Raw genomic sequence first — 15,168 nt, 5'->3', positions numbered from 1 at the left:
AAAATCTCAAAATAAAAGTGGGGTGGATGGCAGGAGGAGGAGAGGGTCTCGGGAATTGGGGGCGGTGTGGCGATCGAACCAACGCTAGCCACAAACACAGGATTCCGCCCATTAGTCTAGAGTGGACTGGACATAAACATGCTCGCACATCTACTTGTCGGCTGCGTTTTGTCGGCCGGCCCGGTAGCGAAGTGATTCTTTAAGAGCTCTGAGAACCCAAACTTGTGGCCGCCCCGCAGCTGAGCTGAAGTGGAGCTGGGAGCTGCCCAGACGACCCGAGGCTGCCAGCTGACCACCTTCCTCCCTAGAGATCGCTGGAGCCAAACTCAGCGGGGGAGAAGCCACACTCGCGGGTGGGTCCCGGGGCTAAGGGCGGAAGCCGTGTTCCCACAGAGGACTCCGCGCCCAGGTGGCTGCAGCGGCGGCGCCCGGGACCATAGGCCTGACACCCGGACGCGCCCCCCTCTCTGGACAACCGGCCGCAAAAGTAAAAGGCCAGCATCCCGCCACGGCTATGCTTCCCGCGGGACAATCTCGGGAGAAGGTCCTGGAAGAGGTTCGCAGGCCGATTTTCCGAGGGAAAGGGCGAGGTGGGGAGGGAGCGCCCCTGACCCTCCCCGCCCTCCCTTCTCCCGCTCACCCGGCATCAACAGCGGCGGGGCTGCCCTGCAGAAACGTAGGCGAGGTTGTAGTGTCGCCCTCCGCCGCTCGGGGGCAGGACCACCTGCTGGCTCGACCGCAGCGGCCCGCGCGCCTCTCTTGGCGGAGGCAGGCGGAGGCGAGCCTGCGGCGTCCTCTTTCATTGGCCCGGCGGGGGCGCTGCCATGTTGGAGCAAGCGGTGCCTTCTGTGCGGTGGAAACGCCATGGCTTCACCGGTACCGTCCGGGAGCGCAGCCTCCTACCTTTCCTCCTAGCTCGAGTGTTGGTGCTGAGAGGCGGCGGCCGGCGGGATGGAGAGAAGTAAGATGAACCTGCCCAAGGGGCCGGACACGCTCTGCTTCGACAAGGACGAGTTCATGAAGGTGCACGCCTGGGCTCTGCTCCCCGGAGCCGGGCCGTGGGTGGCCTGCCCTCCTTGGCCCTCCCGGTCCTCTCCTCGGGCTTCTCCTGCGGGCTTCCTGGGCTGTCCCCGCCCCGGACGGGTCCTCGGCGGGGACCTCACTGCACTTCGCAGTGAGTCTCTTGGCCTCGGGTGGGCTAGGTGCAGCCTGGAGAAAGCACTCCTGTGAAATCGTGCACATTGAATGAAAAGGCCTGAAAGTTCAGGGCAAAACGCATCTCTGAACACACGTACTTACCAGGAATTGGGTCAAAAAGGCACTTAACCTAACGTTTATGCCTGACTTTCGTCTTAAGCTCCCGGAATGAGAAATCTGAAAGACTGTACTGTCCTTACTGGTTCTGGTCCAGTACTACAAAGCATACCAAGCTCCTTTTCTAAAGTTGCCCTACTTCTCTTGGTGAGGTCAGCCTGAAGTTGGCAGCAGATAACTGTAGGACATAAACTTACAGAATAGAAATTTAAACTGAAAAGACTTTACTGACAGGAAAGGTTCATCAGACATAGCCTTGAAAATGTCCCAAGGTTTGAATTAGAGCCAGGAGGAGCTTTATCTGTTTTCTGTATCCCTCTGGGTCTGTACTTAAACTATCAAAACGTATATGTTTAATTTCTAAGGATTGGGATTTAGTAGCTGGTTTCAGTGTTAAAAAGTTTTGGCTCTGTAGGTACCTAAAATTATGAAAAGAGTTTGAATTTCTTACTTTTTTATGGCTTCAAGTCACAATATGTTTTTTTCTTTTTTGGGTTAACCAGCTAGTTCCTTTTTGATACTTGCATTCAGATCACATCTCCCAAACTCTGGCTTTAAAAGTGCTTATGTCTGGATCCTCTGCGGTGTGGCCATATCATTTTTAATATGTAGGGATGTCTAGACGAAGGTATATTGTACTCTTGTTCTTGTATGGTGATGTTAAGCCACTGTAATAAAAGGTGTAAATTGAATGGAGTGTCTGAAGGAGAGCACAGAGTGAATTCTCTGATCCAGAAACCTCTTGTTAATGAAGGACACGTGATGAGGAGAGAGGTCATTGGAAGAAGAAAAGGCACACACACAGACTTAAAGAATGTCAAAGCACGGAAGTCTCTTTAGCTTGTCTGTCTTTGGACTTCGTCAGGCTTTCTTTGGGCCTAACACTAGCATTTTCTCGCACTTCCTTGCCCCGCCATCTTTCTCACTCTGAGCTGACAGAATGCCTTTGGTCAAAGCAGCTTTGAAAATAGAAATCTCAAAATAGCAGTTCTAAAGTAGGACTTAGAGGTAGGAAGAGAGCAAACTGGGAAAGTGGCTAGAATGCCAGCAATTCCATATTTTTTCAAGGCTCTGACATTTCTGAATATAATGTATAATTTGTAGTGTTAATGAACGTGACCCCTTCATACATAGAAGGAAAATACATGGAACAGCTGTTCTGTGTAAAGTGGTATTGATCTTCTATGTGGGAGCTGGAGATAAAAGTTATATGCAATTTGTGTTTCCGTCAGAGAGATGTTAAGCTACAGTTCCGAGGCAGAAATGAGTGGAGAGCTTGCTGTCGGGGTTGTATTTCTACATAGGTGTCTTGTTTGGCACATTTTGGAATGAGACTGGGATGGTAGAAAGGGAGATGAGGTGGGGCTGCGGGTTGCACCTTGGACACTGCATACATTGAGGGGTCCACGTTGATGCAGTCTTCATGGTAGAGCTGCAGTCAGGTTTACAGCAGGAAGTTGCATGGTCATATCTGTTGAGTTCGAGCTGACTGGTGGCAAGAGACTACTTAAAAAGTCATGTTTATGAGATCTAATGAGAAATAGAAGGGGAAAGGTATGCAAAAGAGGTAGGTGATCAAAGTGCAGGAATGGCAGATGGGGAAGGGTCACCTGGGTCAGAGGCACTGGCAACATCATACTTTGTCGGCTTAGAAATACGAAAATCCTTTGGGTTGACAGCCAAATAATAGATGAGCAGGACATAAGGTATTGGTAGTAGGGGGAGAAAGTGGCATAACAGATAAATTAGACCATTTACATGGGTGTGCTATTGACATCACATGTAGCCTTCCTCTTCCATCTCAACATATGACTTCATCTCCAGTCGTACAGAAAAATTAGCAGCCATCCCACGGGACCTCCTCCATCCTGCTGATCATGAGCCCATTCTTGTATTTGTCCCCTTCTCCTCCTCGCCTGGTACGGGGAGGGGCTCTCCTTCCTCCTCGGGTTCAGTCTCCACTCTGGCACGGAGTCCATGCCCTCCCGCCCTTCCAGGAGCCTGCGAGGATCCTCTCCCCTGCACTCCTTCCCATCATGCGCTCCTGTTTGATTCTCTCCCACTTGACTGCCCCACCTCTAGGTATTGCCCTGTCACTGTTGTGCATCACAGCCAGTGCTCAGGGGTTGACTTGACTTTCCCACCTTCCACCATTCAGGCCCTGTCATTCCACTAAAGAGTTCTTACCAAAACTGTTTCTAAGTCAGCACACCCGACCTTTCTCTGTCTCCTTACTCGACATCGCAGTAGACCAAATGCTCTGCATTGCTTCCTGTCTTTCTTCTACCTGTCTGATGTGTCTCCTGTGCAAAGTCATGCTCCTGGTAGCCACTGAATGCTAATTATGGGCTCAGCCCCGTGTTCCTTTCTTTCCCTAGATGACCTTTTGTGCAGCTTCATGACCACCTATCAGCAGGTAAGGCAGATTCCTGTCTCTGGCCCACACGCCTCCTGAGCACCAGTTCTGTGTATCGGACTTGCTGACCTTTCTTCTCGGATGTGTCTGTGGCCCCTCAGACTCATCAGGTTCAAGAAGGAATTCATGAGCACCTCCTCCACTGAAAACCACCTTTCTTATTCTATTGCCTCTCTCAGTAAACACTTCATCCGTTTAGCCTGGAGTCGGGAAACCAGAAGTCAACTCCTACTCTGTCACCTTTCCAAAATCTAGTCTGTCACACCAAGTCCTGTGGATTTCGCTTCCTAAACCTCTTGAGTCCATATACTTCTTTCCATCTCTTCTTGTACCTTTGCAGTGCGCCCTTGCCATCACACCGTAGAAGCTTCTCACCCAGTCTCCATGCGCCTTCCTTGTCTTCCTGGCCCCTGGTCTACACTGCAGGCAAGCCACTCTTGTCAGAATGCGGATGTGATCTTGTATGTACCAGGTGACTGGTCAGTCCACCAGCTCTTGAAAAACCATTTTCCCACGCACTCGAACGTATTTCAAAGAGAATCAGTCCCCCATGGGGTAGTTTTCCTTGGTAGACAGTTTGTTTCTGTGCTGAGCCAGTCTGCCTCCTTCGAACTTCTCTGTGTCAGTTCCTCTCTGGAACCTGTGGCTTCGTTGGCACCCCGGGTAGGCACATGAAGACCTTTTCCATGAGAAGTGAAGGCAGGAGCCCTCTGGACGGTGAATGTATGTACCCTCATGTTCCATAGGTAAAAGAACCGTGTGTGGGGGTTGGGGGGTAAGTCCTTGAGGCTCCTCTGTGTTCTAACTGGGTGAACTGGGAATTTTGAGACAGGCAGCAGGTCCTGTGTGTCCTTGTTTGCAGGGAGCATGCATTCTGATGGACAAAACGGAAAAGGGGAAGAATGAGCAGCTGCTCAGATCTGTTTGTACTGTGCTGGCTGATTAGCTGTGACCTGCAGATGTGGGTCCCATCCTCGGCTCTGCTCTCTGCCTGCTTATGTCTGACTTGGGGCAAATCACTCGCCTCCGGCCTTCTGTTTGCTTGTTAGTATAATGAGGTGGTGCTTATCTATGTGATCTTTGCCGGCTCCTCTGAAAAGACTCCAGTCCATCCTGGCTTGCAGATAAGGAAACTGAGGCCTGAGGTGTGATGACTTCCTTTAAAGCCACACAGCTAGTTGGGGCCAATCACAGGCCAGATCTCCTGACCCCCCACGCATCAGTCCTTGGAAATCCTACTGTAATATGTTCCTATCCAGAGGCCACAGGTGGGAACTGAGGGAAGTGGGACAATCAAAACATTAAGAATAGCGCAGAAGATGGCACAATGTCCGCATGCCTTGGCACCTGCATTTCACCAATAGGGCCACCTCTTACCTTAGAAGAAGTTCCCACAGGGCTGGTGATCTGGATGCCTGGCCTGGAGCTTAGCTACGGTAAATGGGACCAGAGGGAAGTGATGGCTGTTTGAGGTGGACTTTGTTGACGGCGGCTGGAGAGAGCAGCTGACTAGCAGCTGACAGAGGAGGAAGAGGGAAGAGTAACAGACAGCAGATAGCCGCAGGCCCGCATGTCAGCTACTGTTGCCCAGGGCCGCCCATCCCCAGGAGCTGTCTTCGTATCACAGGAGCTGAGTGCTTACCTTGTGGGTTCTTAGTTTGATGTCACGTCTTGATGACAAGATTCCATTCTCTTCTGCATCAGTTTGAGACAGACATCGTAATGAAATTCTAATTAGCCAAATATGGAATGTAAGTGTGGAACTCATTTTATAGAGAAATTTTCTTATGTGAACTACTTTCCCTGATGATAGAGGGGTTGTGACGATGTAACATCAGATATAGTTTATCTGATTGGCACTTGTAAGAAGGGTTCCCGGCAAAAAAGAACTGTTTTTTTGTTGTTGTTGTCCTCCCGTTTGATCTTTCCTTTCCATTCCTTTTTTTTTTTTTTTTTGTTTTGTGAGCGGTCATCTGATTTATAAAAAGATGCAACAAAAAGTAAAATGGTACAAGATAATCAGTTTCAAAACATAAAAAAATGAGTGTCTTTAGCCATAGCTCAGAACAGAGGAACTGGGTAAGGAGAATTGCTTGTATGAACTGGCAACAGGAAAAGTTGGTAACGGAGAGCTGAGGAACTCTATTAAGATATAGGAGTGAGGGGCTCCATCCTCATCTGGCATTTGCTCAGTGTCGTCTATATGGTTAGAGATGTCCATGATGGGAACTCCAGCAATCTTCTGGGTCTGGGTCAGCTGATGCCACAGTGTAACACTCTGAATTTCTTCCATACTGAGCAGACATCTGCATAGTTTGTCTTGTGTGTACGTGGTAATCATTTGAATATTGGCTCTTTCTCAATCCTTAGAGCCTCTTGATACTTTCACCCCGGTTTCTCAGTTTCAGCCATTACACAGTCAGTTGTACAACTGGTACACTTGGCACACAGCCCGTCCATCATTGACCGGTCAAGTTTGGCTTAAATAGAAAAGTTGATAAAGTCGGTACCAACCAGGATGTGGTAAGTCGGCCCAGCTGTGTGTTTATATTGGAAAAAGCAGGAGGGATGTTGGGGGACTTCTCTTTCCTTGAGTGCATGGGATCCTTCTTTTCTTTCTTTTTAGGTTTTAATCTGTCCTTCTCTCAGAGAAGGATCTCAGAGCTAAGCATTCGCTTCCCGGTCACATACTTTCTTGCTTTCTCTTGCTTCCCCATGTTCACACCATGCCCATTTCTCCTTGCTTTTGATTTTCTAATTCACTCTTTGTAGTACCATAAAACTTATTTAAATAAAATGTTGGCCTACTAAGTTATTGATTATTAGTAAGTTCTTTGTTCAAAATTTGAGAGCAAGAAGTATTATGTAAATATATCTTTTTGTTATTTAACTAGTCTTACAACATTTAGCATCAAATTTCTTGAAACATTTAAACAAATTAATCACAAACTGGGGCTTGGGCTCGCTCTTTCTTTCTTTTTTTTTTAAGTAATCTCTATACCCAACATGGGACTTGAACTCACAACCCTGAGATCAAGACCTGCACGCTCCAGTGACTGAATGAGCCAGGTGCCCTTTGGGCTTTTTGTTTTTAAGTTCCTCAGGTGAGGGGCTGCCTTAGTGGCTCAGAGGGTTAAGCTTCTGTCTTCAGCTCAGGTCATGGTCTCAGGGTCCTGGGATCGAGCCCTGCATGGGACACTCTGCTCAGCATGGAGCATGATTCCCTCCCTCTCTGCCTACTTGTGATCTCTCTGTGTGTCATATAAATAAATAATATCTTTAAAAAAAAAGTTCCTTAAGTGATTCTAATGTGTGACCAGTGTCGAGAACTCTAGCACTGGATAATTCCTTTAAATAGCTCAAGAAATTAATTTTGAAAAGCGAACTAAAAGCCTACATAGATTATGATTGGTGTTAAATTGAGGGGAAAAAAGAGATAAAGAGAAGACATCAGCTGGAACAGAGTGTAATTAGGTACTCAAATATTTGTTAGATGGATAAATACATTTACGGAATGTAGGGTTTTTTTTTGTCTCTTCATAAATATGTCAAATGGGTATATAAATTCAACAAAGGAGTTTGATATAAAATTGATTAAAATGTTAGAACAGAAGTTTTTTAGAATTTCAGTGTTACTATTTCATGATGCTTTTAAGATGATCTCTCTGTAGATGGTGGGAAGATCTTGTTAGCATATGTTTTTAATTTCTCAAGCTTGAATAATTTAGTCACCGAACAAAGATTTAGAATGAGTTTTGGAAGACACAAGTCCTAGATTATATCCCCACCTAGCTGGGTCAGAGATTTGAGAGCAGGGGCTGGAAGGATGAGCTCCAAGGACATTTTTGTATACATGCTGATACCTTGGGCGGGAACACTCTTCCCACACTTCCTGTGGCTAGCTCCTTTGTGTCATTTGGATTCAACTCATTGTTCTATATTTCCTGGTTCATCCAAGTTAAAATACATCCCATTTGTCACTCAGACCTTTACTATGTCCTGTTTTCTTTTTAGCTGTGATCACTATTCATTAATCACTATTTGATCACTGTTCATTAATGTAATGTTTGTTTACATATTTATTTTCTCATTTCTGCATTAGAATATCTGCTCCTTAAAAGCAGAGACCTTGTCTTTTCTTTTCATGACTGTGTCCCCAGGTCTTAGAGCAGAGCTGGAGTTGCATGATAAATATTTGAGGAATATTTATGGGATATACAGGGACATTTATTCATCTCTGTTGTCCATTGTTTTTCAAGAATGGTTGGAAACACACACATACGTGAGCTCGCACAAACTTTCTATGTCTTTCAACCCCTATGTAGTGTGCAGATTAGTGCTTAACTATTTTGGTTTTTTGTCTCGATGAAATGGGACATGTTTCAGGGCAGAGCTCATAAATTTCATATGCCCTCTTAGTACTTCTCATCATTACAGAGTGATGGTTCTGGGGGATTCTGCTTCTCGTGGAGATAGTATATAGTGATTTTATAAGTCCATGTATCTGGGAAGGAGTGTTTTACTTCTTGGCAGCTTAGAGAACTTCAATCTTTCCAAATTCCATGTAATTTTCATAGCATTAAAGCTACTAATTTCAGATTATTGGTAAGTTTTAAATGATTAATTCCCAGGTTACTTTGAATTAGTCTTTGTTTGCCATCCCTGATTGCAGCTAGTTAGTAAAGTAGCTAAACTTTTAAACTCTACTTGGTTTTAATTTTGAGTGATGTCACTGCTTCTCTCATGGTTAATGGTTCTTAATTACCTGCAGCTTGTCTGGTTAGCTCATTTATTTTCCTGTGTTCCAACATCTCTTGTGATCTCCCAACTTCTGGCCTTTTGGGGGATTTGTACTTGAACTGGGTTCAGATAGGAAATACCCCTGAGTACAAAGAGAAGATATCTTTTCTTCAAGACTTTGGGTTAAATTAAGGGGTGCTCTGAGATTTTAAGGCAAATTGTCACGAGTCAGCCTTTATCTACAGTTACTTATCTCTGTAATCAGATTTTTCTCAAGACACAAAATACACGTACACACAAAATAAAACACAGATACAGTTTAGATGCCGACTCAAATTGTCAGCCAGGGCTGTTGAGTCCACATTTTTTAATCATCCCAGGTGATTGATTATATTAAGTGAATATTAGCAGTTACAAAATAAGTCTACAGTAATACAATGTACTTTTATCATTTTTTTTTACATTAATGGTTTTTGGTTAATTATTCCTGTTTCTTAAAAAATAATTTAAAAATGAAACAAGATGGGATTGGGAGGGAGACAAACCATAAGTGACTCTTAATCTCACAAAACAAACTGAGGGTTGCCGGGGGGAGGGGGTTTGGGAGAAGGGGGTGGGATTATGGACATTGGGGAGGGTATGTGATTTGGTGAGTGCTGTGAAGTGTGTAAACCTGGTGATTCACAGACCTGTACCCCTGGGGATAAAAATATATGTTTATAAAAAATAAAAAATTAAAAAAATAATAATAATAATTTAAAAAAATATAGCTCTTCTGTAGTCCGAATGTTTGTGTCCCCTCTCAAAAGTCATATATTGGAGGGACGACTGGGTGGCTCGGGCTAAGCCTCTGCCTTTGGCTCAGGTCATGATCCCAGGGTCCTGGGATCGAGCCCTGCATCGAGCTTTTTGCTCAGCAGGGAGCCCGCTTCCCTCCCTCTCTCTGCCTGCCTCTCTCCCTACTTGTGATCTCTATCTGTCAAATAAATAAATAAAATCTTAAAAAAAAAAAAGTCATATGTTGGAACCCTAATCCAAGTGCCAAGTGTAATGACATTTACAGATAAAGCCTTTAAGAGATTATTAGGTCATGGTGGTGGGGCCCTAACAATGGGATTAGTGCCCTTATGAGAAGAGACGGGAGAGAGCCAATGATATGATATATTACATATAATATATGAAATATTATTATAATGCTATATTATTATATCAATAAATGAAATGCAATAAATAAATAAATAAAATTGCAATGCAATAAATAAATAAATTACAATGGAAGATTATTCAGCTTAACAAAGGAAGGAGTGTGGGTGATGTCCCTGGTGGGCCATGCTGGCTCTTGGCTGGGACCTAAGCCAGGCCCGGACTGAAAACCTGCATCGTCCCACCAACTTGGGGTTTCCTGCTATCTGCCCCCCAAAGGACAATGTCCAGTGTCAGAGCATGGGGACAGAAATAGCCTCAGTTAGTTCCTACACGAAGAGTAGCTTTGGAAACTTCTGAAAACCCAACTCATCATCCATCTGGCTATCAAGGGACATCTACAACATTAATCCCATGACCCATGTTTTACTTTGTAGAATTCAAAACATTCAACAAGCTTGTGAGTGGTCTATTTATTTGCAAGCTTAGGTTGCTGCTTCTTGCCTTTAAAAGCCAAGCACTGTAGTTGCTCCCGTAGATCGGTACAGTCTTTTACAGTTTTCAAAGCACTTATGAGTTCTTCCCCTATTCTTTACTTCTGAAAAGCAAAATGTGTATCAGCCAATGATGTAATTAGTTTGAACAGAAAAGAACTTTATTGAACATTATCAAGGGCCTTGAAGAATGCCCGGAGGGCCAATGCCAGGTTCTGGGGCTGTACCACCACAGGACTGCCCAGGGGAGATAGTGCAGTGATACCCCAACAGTTGACCCTGGATGGAACCGTGGGCATGGCTGCTCAGAGAACTCCAGTCTTTTGCATCCATCCTTAGAAACAGATCCTACCTACTTGGTGCTTGCTTCTTCTTCTCCCATCAGAGCCTCATGTGGGTGCATCTGATGGGCAGACCTTGTATCATTTGCAAAGTAATTTCTGGCTTCTCTTGGGGTAGAAAGTCAACATGGGAAAATTCCTCAGAGGTAGGAAGAGTGTCCAAAGGATGCTGGCTGTTTCAAATTACAACAAACAGGACAAACGATACCACTGACCATCAGAAGTGGGGTTTTAATGTCTTGAAACAGTTATTATTGGGTTTTAATGTTACTGGGAATCATTTACTGTAGGTTCACAAGATATCTGATAAGAGAGCACCTTTTAGATTTCTCTAACCAATAATATCTGCATTCTGATCCTGCAGAAAAAAGTTCTCTGAAAGTGCTGACCAGTTTTGATTGCAATACGATTTCTCAGCTGATTCTTTTCATATCCTACTTGAAGCAGAGCTCAAAAAGCTCTGTACTCAGTGGGTGGTTGTATAATTGTTTTAATTCATTTGTTAAACATAATTATCTTTCCTCACTTCTGTCCTATTCCTTTGATATATGCTCAGCAACTTGGTCCCTAATGGATGTGATTAGAGCTTCCCACGGTGTGCATCATGTGAGGGAAGGGGTGTTACATCGTTAAGGTGGGGACACATCTTCATTTCATGTTTCAGGGACTTAAGCTGTTTCTTTTGACACCTGGGGGCTAAGTTAATGAGAGAGTTCTTTGATAGCTTTATGTGAGCTAATTCTGCTTGTCACATGCTATAGGGGACCTGGAGAAGAGGGAGGAAGTCAGAGAGCAGAAGATAGGTGGGGTGCCTTTGTTCAGTGACCATCCCCTCATGTCAACCACCAACCCAATCATTAACTCTGGGCGTTTAAACACAGACATCCTGAGACAGATCAAAGACAGGTTCTTGGCAACAGGTCAGAACATATTCTTGGGAAAAAGAGGTATGCTAGTGGACCCTTGTGAATCTGAGGTGTCTTCCTCCTAGAGACCTGGGTGTTTTGTAGACAACCTCTCATCCACCTTTTTGCAATGTCCCCGCAAGGCACTTATTCCCAAGTCTGGGAAAACTGAAGAATATTAGACTCTGTGCTCTTAGAGATCAGGGAAGGTGTCAATGAATCATCCTTCTGGGTTCTAACCTAGACTGACAACAGATAAGAACCGAGTTCAATCAAATGTGATAGGTATTGAGGGCTAGATGAGTCAGCATGGCTTAGATTCAAGACCAAAAGAGTCTTGAATCTTCCTGTGCCCTGAATTGAAAAATGGTGCTCAGGGAATAGTGTACCTGGCCCGATCCAGCCATGCTTACCCCAAGAATATGAAGATTTCCGCCTGCATTTTCTTTTGAAAGTTTTATGGTTTTAGCCTTTACATTTAAGTCTACAATCTATTTCCAGTTAATTTTTGGATATAATGTGAGGCAAGAGTGATGATTTGTTTTCCCATACATACATGCAATGATAGAAATGCTTTCCAGCCTGCCGCCAAAAAGAATGGGCCTGGGTCTTTCCTACTGTTTCCTGGCAATGGTCCAGCACAGCTTTCCTTCAGAGCAGTCAAATAACTGAAAGAAAATCCTCAAATTTAACAATCTTGTCTACTGGGTTTCAATGGAAGTTCATGCATTTTATCCACTCCCCCTTTTCAACCTGCTTTCTATAGAGAACATCAATTCACCTGTTGGAATTAAACCTGAAAAAAAAAAAAGGGGGCAACAAATTAAGCCACTTACAAGAGTGTCACGAAGTACTGACCTTTTATTCTTAACACAGTGACTGGACAGAACCCCTATTTTTGCGAGTAAAAAAGAGCAGGCACCCCTTCCCCATCCTATGCGATGGTGCACTTCAAAGCCTTGTCTAAGCAAATCTTAGAATGTTGAAGTTGTAGGGAACAGAATGTTCATCAATTTGATGAACGTTGGAAACAGTGGTCTTTGCAGCTTCGGTTTATAACAGTGAGCTTGTGCATTCTTGGATAGCTGTCCATTACTGATGTGTGCCGGATTAGTTTTACAGTTTCACCTGAGGAAGGAAGACTTTATGTTTTATGAAGAGTCCAGAAATTCTGCTTTTAAGGCTAAATGCATACAGCCACATTTATTACACAGAAAGTGCAGCAAGTCTACAAGACCAGAAGCATAAGTACTGATGAATGGATGGAAGCAGTAGCTAGGACTATAGACAATCCTATAGCAAGAGAAGACTGTGATGCTTCCGGATGGTCCAGGAAATCTTCTGGAGGCTTCAGTACCTGGTGTGATCATTTAGTCGTGAAAAGGGCACATCAGAAGGGGTGGTGTGGTGAGCAAGGGCACAGGACAGGAGCCGAGCACATCTGGCAGGTGGCAAGTGGACTGTCACGGTGGGGCCGTGAGAGACTGGGGTCAAGGCAAGCTGCCAGGAGCCAGGAAGCCTCCTGAAAGCCCGAATATCCCAGGATAGCATATTCTCAAATCATGATGATAAGGCTTACGACGATTTAAATGCTGTTAAATGGGAATTTTGCCTTTCAAACCATGCTATACCTTTGATTGTAAGATGTATCCCAATTTCAAAGATGTTAGATTGTGTGGGGGGAAAAGCACAAGTCAGTGTGCTAGCCAGCCTCGGGGAGGACCACGAAGATTTCCACATCCCAGTATCTGCATGTGTGTTGTACCCTCCCACATCTGGTGTGACTAACAGGATATAGCAGAATTGGGGGTAAATCAGTTACAGAATTAGGTTATGAAAGACACTGAGGCTTCTGTTTTGTTCTCTCTCTCTTTTCCTCTCTTTCTTTTCTCTCTCTCTCTCTCTCCTTTCTTCTTCTATTCCCCCTTTCCTTCCCTCTCACTCCCTCCCTTTCTCTCTCTTTCTCATTTATCATTAGCTCTTGTGGAAATGCAGGTATCCCTGTAGATACCCGGGTGGCAAGGAACTGAAGCCCTCCACACCTGCCACCTGCACAGATTTGAGGTCTGTCTATCATCACATGTCCTTCAAACAGCTGCAGCCGGCTATTTGATGGCAATCTCATGAGATACCTCAAGGCAGAAACACACAGCTCGACAGCTTCCAGGTGCCTGACCTTCATAAACGGTGTGAGATCATAAGTACTTAAATATATAGGTTGGGCTGCTAAGTTTGGGGGTAATTCATTGCAAAGCAATAGAGGAACGATTCTATACAAAGACTCAAAATATGCCTTATTCCGTATGTGTACTCAGCGTCAGTCTGAGGCTGCTTAGAACATGCAGTGCCTCAGAGCAGGGGGAGACATTAAAGAGAGGTAACAAAAAATGGGGAAAGGGAATGTAGACATACAAAGAAGAACCATTTTGCTTTTCTAGGTCCTTCTTTTTAAAGAGTAGTAAATATACTTTCCTAGAAAGAAATAAACACAGAAGGAAAGAGTAGGATGAAAGTTACCTTTATCAGCCTATAAACAGATACTCAAACCAAAAACACTGGAAACTGCAAAAAGATGCCAACTGTTTTTAAAGAAATGGCACACGACGTTAGGTATGAATAACTTTCATGCAAATTGAAGAGGTAGACGTGGTCGAATTGTTCAGGAGGCACCAAAAGAATGTGAATAACATTCTATTGAAAGGAAGGAAGACTGAGATTCTGAAAAAATATTTTATTAGGTAAAAGAATGAATAAATAAATGTATATATATATGTATATATATACATATATATATAAGTTTTCTAGGGTTGCTATTTCAAGATACCAGAAGCCTGGAGGCTGAAACCACAGAAGTGGACAGTGTCACATTTCTAGAGGCTACAGTGTTGGTAGAACATGCTCCTTTTGTAGGTATTGTGGATGGATCTACTCCAGGCCCCTTTTCCAGCTTGAAGCGTTGCTCTGGCTTTGGACTTCTTCACCGGGCCTTCTCCCTCAGTGCATATCTGTGTATCCGCACTCTCCCTTCTTAGAAGTGCACAAGTCCTCCCGAATTGGAGGCCCAGTCTACAAAAATATGACCACATCCTAGCTAGTGACATCTCCAGGGACCCTATTTCCAAATAAGGTCATGCTCCCAGGTGCTGGGGTTTAGGACTGGGATACTTCATATGCATAAACACATACACACACACACACACACACACACACACACACACACGTGTGTGTGTATATGTATTCCTATATATATCTATGTGTATAGATAGAAAGGGAGGAAGGAATAGATGGGAAAAAGAAAATACGCCTAGCGAGTTAGTAGACTTCATCTTTAACTTTTCAACAATGACCTTCAGAATGAACGACTGAAATTCTATTGAAAGAAAAGACCTGGATAGGTCAGTGAAAAATAAACTCTACATAGGGGGATGCAGAGGCTAGTATAGATTTTGTGGAAAGAGAAAGGATGAAAAGGGCTAGTCCGTATGTACCCAAAGGAATCCTCAAAGGCTGCTTTTCCGAGGTCTTGAGAAGAGACAATGGAAAGACACCCGATCCGTGAACAGAGAAAGAAACCATTGCAGAACAACAAGGGATCCTTTTAGAAAGACATGGCTATCCTCAAGGTGTCTGCATGCGATGAGAAAACTCCCTGAGATCCACCACATTCAAGCCCATCCAACAAGGCTCCAGACACTTTGGAAAGCTTGTCTTTCTTTCATGGAGAGAGAATGAGTGAGAGAGAGCATGAGAGAGGAGATGGTCAGTGGGAGAAGCCGACTCCCCAAGGATCTGGGAGCGGGAGGTGGTAGGAGATC

The 15,168-nt window shown here is 44.4% G+C and overlaps 1 pseudogene; it reads right to left on the bottom strand.

The window, feature by feature from the left end:
• Positions 1–326: 326 nt before the first annotated feature.
• On the bottom strand, positions 327–6,447 carry LOC131827891 (rRNA-processing protein FCF1 homolog; annotated as a pseudogene).
• Positions 6,448–15,168: the final 8,721 nt, after the last annotated feature.

The sequence above is a fragment of the Mustela lutreola genome, chromosome 3, assembly GCF_030435805.1.
Source record: "Mustela lutreola isolate mMusLut2 chromosome 3, mMusLut2.pri, whole genome shotgun sequence".
In the NCBI taxonomy this organism is placed as follows: Eukaryota; Metazoa; Chordata; class Mammalia; order Carnivora; family Mustelidae; genus Mustela; species Mustela lutreola.
Note: the sequence above shows the minus strand (reverse complement) of the source record. Positions and strands in the feature narration are given on the sequence as shown.